The following is an 11,239-nucleotide window of genomic DNA, read 5'->3' on the forward strand; positions in this document are numbered from 1 at the left end:
GAGTATGTAAATTTAAATTCTACGCTTCACTTGGCATTACACAGAACTTTGCTACACGGTCTAACTTGTTTACCCATTCAAAGGAGGCACGACTCGAAGAGTTTCCTAAGCTCGTTCGGTTTTCGTTAGCTCTCAAAAAACGTTAAGAAAATACATAAGTTTTCCATTGCGTACAGTCTCCTTGTATCTTTAGCCGTCAGTTGTGTTATGATGATAGTTGCGAACCGTACGTGTGCAGAATATTGGCTTAGTTCGAGCTTAGGTTATTTGTTTGCTCGAGTGTGCCTTATAGGATAGCGAAATTAATATTGTGGATTGAATTTGAGAACACACATTGCCGGTCTGGGGAAACTGCTTAGTAACGTGTTACTTATATTTTGCACTTTGTTTCGTATTCCGGGGGCAGGTCCGTATCTCTCCTTATTCTGGGTTTCAAAGCTACCTAATTCTCGAAGAGTTTTCATTTCTATCATTGAATGATAGACGTAACGTAGATGTCCTACGCTGTACGTGGCTTCCAATCCTTCATTTTACTTCTTAGCTGCCCCATGGGCTGTGAGTTCTGCATGCTATTGTACATGCCCTGCCCATTGCCGTGTTGTCAAAAAAAGTTCTTTCATACTTAGAAGAAACTAATTCAGTTAAGTTTATAAGACGACGTCTAACGTTACGTGTGGTTTCATAGCCGGTCTCCTTGCATGGGCGATAAAGATTACGGCACATCTTTTGCTTGTGTTTAAACTTTCCAGGGACTTAATATGCAAGTTTTTATAACCTTACTCAAGTTTCAAATTGTTAAGCTGCAAGGCGAGCGTCTCGAGACTGGGACGCGTTCTCTTAAATTAATTAGCCCGCAAATGCAGACACAGACAGACACTTAAAATAAGCAACATTTGCACACAATTTGCAAAGATATAAAGTTGTGAAATATTTATGCTGTCTTCGGATTAATTTGTTTGACTAATGATCTGGATAAAGGAGAACGTATTCCCCTGTTACGTTAGGTAAGTAAGTTACTTGCGTTTAGAATTAAAATAATTTTATCCCTCAAACTTAAGCCCAGAACTTGATTCATTCGGTTTTACATAGGTACTTAATTAGGTATGTGCTAAAATATTGTTAGATGGCGCGTATTATGGATACAATAGTTTACTTTTTGTAAGGTGTTTTGCTGCTACAATGACATCAAAGTGTTAAGGCACAGTTAAGGTTCAGAATCGACCCTTCATTTTCGATTGTAATGGCGCAAGCACACTATTCAGGAAATTGACCGAGAGTCGAGACGAAGCGCGAGCACGCACACCAAAGTATGGGCGACTTACAGGCGAAACTAACTGAAATGCGTGTTTTCACTAGACGTCTCGACCAATTTCCTGCATAGTGTACTTGCGCCATAACTGAATGCGATTTGGACAGTGGACGTCTTCTATTGCTGCTATTGAATGCATTGTGCAAGTTCAATGCTGCTATTCGGTCGGACTTACGATCGAGTACTTACCTACTTCACAGTTAGGTACCTATGGAGTCTATGGACACATTGTATGAGAAAGGAATACAGGCAATTGTATCAAGGCTTTGTATTTCTGATACTACTACTCATTAAAAATAACATAGTGATCATAAAATTACAGTCGTCGAAAAGGGAACCTGGGAAAATTCAGTTAAATGAGGATATAAACTATGTAAACTAAATTAGGGGAAACCATCGATAAAATTACCTATAGTAATCAGTCAGATACCCAAAAACAAAACAGAGAGGTACCCACGAGTAATCTCTACCTTCAAGTTTAAAAGGTAAGATAACATTAGCCCCTTCCGGTTAAAAATGAGATCTACTTGTTCGAAATAAAAAGGCCTAGCGTCGACTCCCTACCGAAATCCATCAAGTAACCACGTAAGTACTGCGTTAAAATAATTGAAGTTACATTTGCGGTAAAGTCACAATGCTCGTTTCGGCTTAACTCAGCTAAAAAGGGTAAAAAATAGCGCGATCAGGAGTTAAAGGTACAGCGAACCAGAGGCGGAGTTAGCGTGAGCGAGCGCAGCTTTATTCTCATGAGAAATTAACCGTTCCATTAGTTTTAATTCTCCCCACGCTTCCTTATTTCCGCTGTATTCGGCATAAAAACGCGTTAAAACATTGCCATTGCGCTCAACTGCAAAATAAAACTGAGATATGGAGTGTGAAGAGTAATTCCACTTCCAGAGTTTGTCTGCTCCTGCTCCGTTTTTGATACAGATGCTGTACCTTTTTGCGCTCCGTGTTTTCCGAAAGCATTTTTCGTGGTACGGGGGATTTTTCAGCGAGATATGAAATTTGTTTCGAAGTTAAATTAGATTTTGACTCGTGCATGTCTAGTAATTTTTGTTTCTGAAATGAATGTTCGAAATACACTAAATACCAGAGCAAACATGGGAAATAAAATCATTTTTTTGCCAACTCTGTCGCTGTCATAAACTATTGTGTTGAAACAAATGAACAACAATAATTTTACTAATTTTTATGTAAGAAGTTGACGGTTTAAAATCCCAAAAATAATTAATTAAGGTATAAATTATCCCTTTGTGAACGCAAGGCATGTGTGGTCTCTGTTTTGTGCTTGCTTGTTCACGCTCCGCGGGTTCATACGAATAACAACCAGATTCAGTTTTATGGAAATAACAAATGAATGCTCTGTTATTTCCTGAGGATGTTTTATCATAATAATGTGGTGAACAATTTAAATAATGAATCGAGAATTCAGGTAGAAATAAGAGATTAATTTTATATGCATTGTTGTGTTCCGGCAGTTAGAGGTAAGATAGCCAGTTGCTCCGTGGTTGAGGATTCCGGGTGAAGCTCGCTTCCACCTTCGCCCTAATCATCACTTACCATCAGGTGAGGTAAAGGCCAAGAGCTTCCTCGTTGTGTATAAAAAAAATCTACATACTTATAGTTAGTAACGTTTAATTTTCTTTTAAAATCAATGGATTAATTCTTGGGTTAGGCCTGGATAAATCATTTTTATAAAAACTATTTTAGGACGTTGACTGGTTTAATTACCGAACTACAGAAACATTTAGTTAAATGCATTAAGATGTTTTATTAATTTAAATTGTTTTATTAGTCTTGATGTTCAATATGTAGGTACATTTATCTAAATAATTATATCTAGTGTGTTTTCAAAAACGTTGAGTCAGAGACTAGATGGCGCAGTATAAAATGTCCAAGGCGCTTTCATTGACACTTATTTCCTTAGTTCAGAAACCTTACTAAACCTAGCTCATGTTCATGTATAAAGCACTCTAATCAATCCTTTGATCTTTATAAAACTCCAACTCCAATACAAGCAGGTTCCTAGAAAGTTGTTTCATTTCATTAACTATATAATTTTTCCTCGTCTCGTTACTCTAGCAATAGCGCAGCCCCGGTCTAGGAGGCACCTTCGTCTGTTTATGGGCAGCCTGCAATATCGTGCGTACAGGTTAGGGTGTCCACAAGTTGTGTGGTTTACGAGACAGTTCCTAAATGAAAAGCTATTTGTGCACGCGGAAATTGTTTCTGTAGCCCTAAGCGAGCGTTAGGCGGTAGGGAAATTATGTTACATTTGAGACATAGTTATGACTCGGAGGCAACACTTTTGGTATACATACATAGGTAATTTAAAACATTAATTACTAGAAATACAATAAAGTATGTACCTACAATAAATTTATTACAAGTATTGATTATAGACCACACTAATAATTTAGTTTATGAGGAAAGTGCTGCCAAAGTTGACGTTTGTCAAAGTTGAAGTGAGATAGTGCAACTCAGCCAAATAAAAAAAAAAGCTGGCGAAATTATGCTTTGATGGCGCGGCGGCGGCGTGGATGCGGCGCGGCGGCGGCGCGGCAGCGGGCTTCACGCGGCGCGTATGAACAGTGTAGCGGCCGCGGCGACGGCGCGGCGGCGGAGCGGTGGCGGCGTCGTGTGCAGGAGCGCTTATACTTAGGCTGAGTTGCACTATCTCACTTCAACTTTGACAAACGTCAAAAATCTGTCAAACTCCATACAAAAAGCACCTGTAATTGTTATTGTTACGGATATTTTTTTATTAAGGTGGTGCAACTCAGTCTTAGTAATAGTATCATTACATTTTTAGGATAATTAAAAAAAACTAATCCATTGCATTGCGACTATTTGGTCACCCTATCACGCTTAATGAAAAGGAAACACACAGAATTACACACGGTGGAAAAAACGCACGATTTACAAGCATGTAATATTAACCCATTATAGACTGAGTTTTCTTAAAGTGTCAGATTTTTGTTTTTTTGAAATATGTTCATAGTTATGGTCTACATAATGCTATACAAGCATTAAAAAAATGATCCGACCTGTAATCTAGAAAAAAAATGCTGGTACCATATGGTACCGCTAGCCTTTTACCGTATCAGTCGATTAAAACATAACGTTATCATGGACTTTATAAAAATAGGGTAAATTATATATTTTATTATTATTATAATAAGTATTAATATACAAGCAAATAACAGAAGTAACATTAAATGTAAAAATAACTGTATATTGGGTACGAAATATTCATTTTTATCTTTGAATATTCAAAAATTTGGAATGGAGCTTGGCATTGCACGCTGCACATAGCCCCACGTTACATTTTCTATACTCTAATATTGTTCGAGAGTTGCAATTACCTTGAGTTCGTTCTATAAATATATGCTTCGTCTTGGGACCTTCATCGTCCTCCAAAACTGCCAAAATTTCGTGTAAGTTACATCTAAAGTAAATGAAAACCCATGGTTTTGTAAAGTATAGGAAACTATTTTACTTTATCTTCCTGTATACCTTATATACCATTGAATATATCACATACTTCCCAATAAATACANTCATTGTAAGTTTTATAGAAAATATTCATTATATCAAACCATTTTATATCAGTTAATACTTAATTGTCTTAAAATTATTCGTTTTAAAATTATATTATTCGTTTATTATAGTAAATAATTATTATATTAAACGATTTTATATAATTTGATGTTATATCCTCTAAGTATTATATGATATGTAGTTACATCATACATTACACACCCCATTAAACAACCAAAGTCAGTGTAAATCCAGTTCTATTTCTGCTTGAAGACTCTTTAATATTAAATAAGTACTTCACCGAAATACCCATTACAGTCAAGTCCTCAGGGTTAGTTTTCAGTGAAAGTCGGCATTCAGGGACAATTAAAAATGCATTAACTCGCGACAGGCAACATGCATAGCTGGGCACCGTTAATCAAATAGTTAACTTCGTTAATAGTTAAACCGTTAATAAAAAAATTAACTTCGTTAAACGTTAAAACGTTACATTTCGCAAGATTTAACGCAAGTTAACGTTAATCGTTAATCCGTTAACACATGATAATAAAACGAAAAAATTATTGTATCGCATGGAATTTATTCTTCTTTTATATTTGCGCTAAGCTTTCGAAATTATTTGAACCTTGCATAAGTACAATTATTTTTTTCGTTTTAGTACAACTGCATTTCAGAATAAAAGCTTCTTTTTACAAGCTTTTTATTATTACAAGCTTTATATTGATTACAAGCTTTATATATTGACTTCACTTGTTAGTATGTGTGGGACAAATCTTGCAACTGAATTTAAGACCACTTCTCCTCAACCGATTGAGCTGAAATTTGGTATACTTATGTAAGTACGATGACAATGCAATGTTATGGTACCATTGAGCTGGTCTGATGATGGAGTCAGGAGGTGGCCATAGGAACTCCTAAACGAAACGACGGAATCGCATCGAGTTTGGGTTCGTTGGATTTGTCTTTTTGAGCAGTTTAGTGCTAGATAATGTCCAGGGTCATGATGATGGATTAGGGAGGTGGCCATATCTGGAATTTCTTAAGGACTGTGCAGGAAGTGTGAGCAAACACCGGACTGGCGTAAGTCAACACTGGACGGATGCAGGTTTTGTAAATTGTCAACTTATTTCTAAGTGACAATTTACTTTTCCTTCCAACTAGGTGGTAGAGTCGGTGGGTGTAGTGGTTCGCACGGCTCAAGACGCGTCTGAGGTGCGGAGCGAACGATAATCTCTGGTCGAGNCATCCCTACTACATGTAGTAAATGTTACACGCTCGGGTTTTTGTTGGGATTATTTATAGAAAAGAGGACTAGTATTTAGGTATTGTAGTTCCAGTTAACGTTGCTTCACTGTACATTTTTATTCATTAACACATTTGGGTAGGAAAAAACATTTGTTAGCCTTTTTACATCGCATTTTAGGTCAGTGGTTCTTAACCTTTAAGTCATGAGGGACCATTTTACCAAATTCTCATAATCGGTCAAAACCAGTTTGACTGCAAAAATCAGTTAAAAGTGGTTTTGACCAAGGTGTGCAAGTGCACTTCGTGGACCACTTGGAATGCTTCCAGGGAACACCAGTGGTCCGCGGACCACCGATTAAGAACCACTGTTTAGGTAGATGTTAATCCATGTTAGAAATATTAGAGTAGACTAGATTATTAGGAACTTAGATATATGTACATAGATAATAGATGTATGCATAGTGTTAATATTGGTAACAATATTAACACAATAAAACAACACCAACAAAATTTGTGGTAATTTCAGTAGGATGTATATAAACTTACTATTGAAAATGAAAATTGCTTTACGAATCTAAGAAACTTCTAATTGTCTAAGTTAATTTATGAAGTGTAACGTGCGTATGACAGTGATGTAGAATATTATGACGAACCACTAGCAGAACCTGATAATTAATATCTGTAATCCCTTTTTTAGACTTGCACACAACCTAAGTTAGCGTTTCAAGCTATTCTGCCCGAAAAAATCCTTAATATCGAAGAAAACCGCCACGTAGAATTACGATTTTGCCTCTAAATCTGTCCCTTCCGGAGAATATTATATGAATCGTATTAATATTGGAAATGTATTATCATCCAACTCTTTTGGTCACGAAAAAACCTCGTATTATCACGTTCAAAATGCCGCAACTTTTATTTCGGGTTTCGCTTTATACACAAAACCCGATATTCAAAGGCCTTTCCCGAACACCCGGAACGTGTCATTTATAATACAAACGGCGTATAGAAAATTGACTTACTAAGTTACTATCAATTTGTATCAATGGAACATGAAGCGAGGACGTGAAAAACGTTTTGTGGAAAAGTAAACAGAAATCTCTCTTGAAGGTGAAATCGTTTTATAAAATAAAGTAAGTCCAATAATTCAACACTTCGCAGCTCCTTAGAGGCGAGAGATATAAAATGGAGAAAAACGTCCCTAATTCAGTTTGCGCGCGTCGCTGCGGTGTGCTCGGCTGCGAGCCACTAAGTCTTAGCATCAAGTAGGTAGGAGATAGATATAATAGCGATGGACGATTCTGCCCACTGTGAGGTAGAAAAAAACTGCTCTCACTCACAGTAAAACTCCTTTCACGTTGGCGATTTAGGTCGGCGATTTAGTCGCGCGACAGGTCCGTTTGGGATCACACAGTTCCATTGTTATGGTGCTCTCAGCTGACATTTCATGTTGGCTTTACGTAGCTTGCGCAGACGAATAATGGGATTGGAAATCGCACCGGCTTAGCATGTCTCACTCTAATGGCGTAAAACGAGAAGGACATAGAAAAGGTTAAAGCTATAGCTGATAGTATAGCTATTTGAGTATAGTCATTGTGTACGTTATTCTAATGATTTACGACATAATATTTTGTAAGATCCTGTATCTACCTAACTACTCCTGCTTGCAATATGCAACTACAGCACATTTAAGACGTATTTTGCATCATGTTTTTCGTATGATTTTCACAACAGCACGACACGATTTTTGGCGTCGATCTAGCTGCAAGCATAGAAATGTCCAATTCTTTTGTCAAAGACTCAAGATCCTCAACACTCAAGATTTTGGTGTCGTATTTTATTCCGATTCAGCTTTTTGTTCCCGTTGAATGTTTGATGACTCTATTACGTAGAGGCGGAATGAGCACGCGCGGGAAAGAAATGGCGCATTACAAGCGTCGGTCGTGTGATCGTGTCACGCATGCGGCGGGCTCCTTAGCATCCTACCCACGTTCCTGTCTTGGTGGCTGACATTTAAGTTTGCGTTTTGTTATTGTTTGCAAATGTATAAATGCACTCGTTCAGTTAAGCTTTGTCCACTAATGTGCTGATTAATTCAACAAGTGAAAGTTCAACATGTTAAAGAAACGATTTTCCGCAGCTCTGTTCTATCTTTGAGCATTAATTTATTTGTATTTTGACTGTCATGACAGGAGGATTTGACATACGGTCTGCGGTCAGGTGAAAGTGGACGCAACCCGCACCTGTCAGTGTACGTTCTCTGCTCGTGCCTTCACGGTCAGATCCTCGTCAATATAAAAAAATGTATAGAGAACGACAATGTTGTTTAAATACAATTCGGGCTGCGTTCGCTTTGACCTGACCGCTGAACGCAGAACGCATATTATTTATGATCGAAAACTATTTGCCAACAATAATAGGAGTTTGTTTTCTTTTTCAATTGCTAGAAAGTTACACGTGAGTACGGAGAAATGTAATGAACTTGGTCAATTGGTTAATTAATGTGCGTATGAAATAAGTCTCTTTCAAAATAAATCGTCGGCAACGAAGAATAAATACGCCAATTTCATGGAAAAATCCGCGATACTCAAAGCCGTCTCTTCAAATGTAGGTAATTAACTTTGTTTTGTGACCTTTAAGCTAATTTATTGGCTTAATTAATTTGGAATTAGAGTGACAACGTTTTGATTAACTTTCGTAGAAGCATGAAGATAATAAGTATAAGTGCCTAATCTTTTCTTAGGGGAAATAACAAAACAAATTACCACTTCGGGGAGTCAAATTGGATTGTAAATAAGCTATGAGCGAAGTACAGTGTAGTTTATTTAAGGAGCCAGACCTAGCGCACCGAAGTTGAGGTTGAATACAAGACGAATTGAGCGCATTATCTTCAGTTACATTTCCGGGCTAGTTACGTAGCCAAAAAAGTTGAGTTTCTCTAATCCCTAATTTTGCGATTAGAGAAACTAGAGAGAGAGTATGGATAATGGGATAAGGATAAGGACAAAGGATAGTTCTCTTGCTTTTTTCGTCCATCCATTACTAGTTATATTCTTCAGATATACCAAGCTTGGAGGCATCCTACACTAGGTTTTTTTTTATCCACAACGAGGAAGCTCTTGGCCTGTATCTCACCTGATGGTAAGAGACGATCAGGCCGAAGGTGGAAGCGAGCTTCACCCGGCATCCTCAACCACGGAGGGACTGGCTATCTTACCTCTAACTGCCGGAACATAACAATGTTGTTAACATTGGCGACAGACTTAGGTAAGATGGTTTGCCACTCTTGTGAAAGGAAAAGGAGTAGGTAGGTAGGTTTTACGAGAGTGGAAGAAACTTAGTCTTACTCGTATTTACAACCATGCATACTCTCTCAAGTTTCTCTAAACAGAGAAACTGAACTTAATTTACCTATCTACGAATCGGCGATATACTTATGACTAAAGCTTTTACTTAACTCTTTTACAATCCTGGCCCCAGATTTATTATAGGCAGGCATCTCAATAGGTATTACCTCGAGGCTTATAGACAGACGTAAGCTGGCTTTCCTCTTTAACCTACGCTTGTTAGCTCTCCCTCTGAGAAAGGGAGCAAGCAGAGTAGCTTTCTCCCTTTAACTTTATGCAGCCGCCACGCAAATTGTACCGCGATGCAACTGCAGAGTGATTGCGACCTTACGGCTTGCGGAGCTCCTAAACGATGCTTCTTTCAAGCTAAGTTTTTTTTTATCAAGTAGCAAGTCAGGTGTCATGTTCTGGCAAGGAGAGTTCTCTTGCTTTTTTCGTCCATCCATTACTGATTATATTCTTGAGATATACCGAGCTTGGAGGCAGCCTAATTTGCCACTCTTGTGAAAGGAAAAAGAGGTTTCACAAGAGTGGAAGCAACTTAGTATCTACAACCATGCATACTCTCAAGGTTCTCTAATCGCAAAATTAGAGATTAAAGAAACTGAACTTTCTTTACCTATCTACGAATCGGCGATATAATTATAAAGCTTTTACTTAAACATACAGGGTGTCCCAAAATTAGCACGTCACACTGACACTGGAGGTAGCTAAGTCTAATGTCCATAGAAAAGATTCATAAGTTTTAAGATATGACCAATTTTATTTATTCATTTACTTAGAAAAGTTTGATGAGTTTTGAAATATGACTCATATTAGTTATTTTTAAAAATGTACATAACATACTTGTTAGATGCGTCTTAAGCTCATTTACATGTGGTGTCAGTGTGACGTGCATATTTTGGAACATCCTGTACAGCATAAATTCGTGCTCTGTTACAATCCTGGCCCCAGACTTATTATGTGGTAGGCATCTCAATAGTTATATTACCTCGAGGCGTATAGACAGACGTAAGCTGGCTTTCCTCTTTAACCTACGCTTGTTAGCTCCCCCTCTGAGAAAGGGAGCAAGCAGAGTAGCTTTTATGCAGCCGCCACGCAAATTGTACCGCGATGCAACTGCAGAGTGATTGCGGCCTTGCGGCTTGCGGAGCTCCTAAACAATATGCCATTGTTCCTTCTCCATCAATTATGAAAGGTGCTACATTTTAGTTCTAGGGCGCTCCATTTTAGGCGATAGCTTTTGTTTTTTGATTTAAGGCTCCAGATACGTTGGTTTTGAATATTGTAAGTGACTTTTGCCTGTGACGAGAAGAGAAATTAAGTAAGTACGAGTATTAATTTACTGAGTTTACTATACTGGTATAATCGTCTATTCTCATAACGTAAACGCAGACTTAGTCTTTACGCTTAGTATGTCGCCAGTAACCTTAGCAATTTAAGCAAAGCAGTGCTATTGTCGTTTCGTTTGGCCATTGCTTTGATTTGTTCGATGCGGTGGGTACATGTAGAGTCACTTGGTGCATGTTCTGGTAAAATATTCATGGACGCCGTGACGTCATTTGGTGAGTGCTGATTCATTTCATGCTTCTTTCAAGCTAAGTTTTTTTTTTATCTAGTAGCAAGCCAGGTGTCATGTTCTATATTTATTGCCTTTAAAAGGCATTGTCATTATTACGACCTATAAAGCACGTTCTTTAGAAAATGTTATAATTGTACGCAGCTACGATTCCACGCCTGACCACGCTACGAGCTACGACACTACGACGCTACGAGCTACAACGCTACGACGTAGCGG

This window comes from Ostrinia furnacalis, unplaced genomic scaffold (genome assembly GCF_004193835.3).
Source record: "Ostrinia furnacalis isolate ACB-3 unplaced genomic scaffold, ASM419383v2 OfSCF1132, whole genome shotgun sequence".
NCBI lineage: Eukaryota > Metazoa > Arthropoda > Insecta > Lepidoptera > Crambidae > Ostrinia > Ostrinia furnacalis.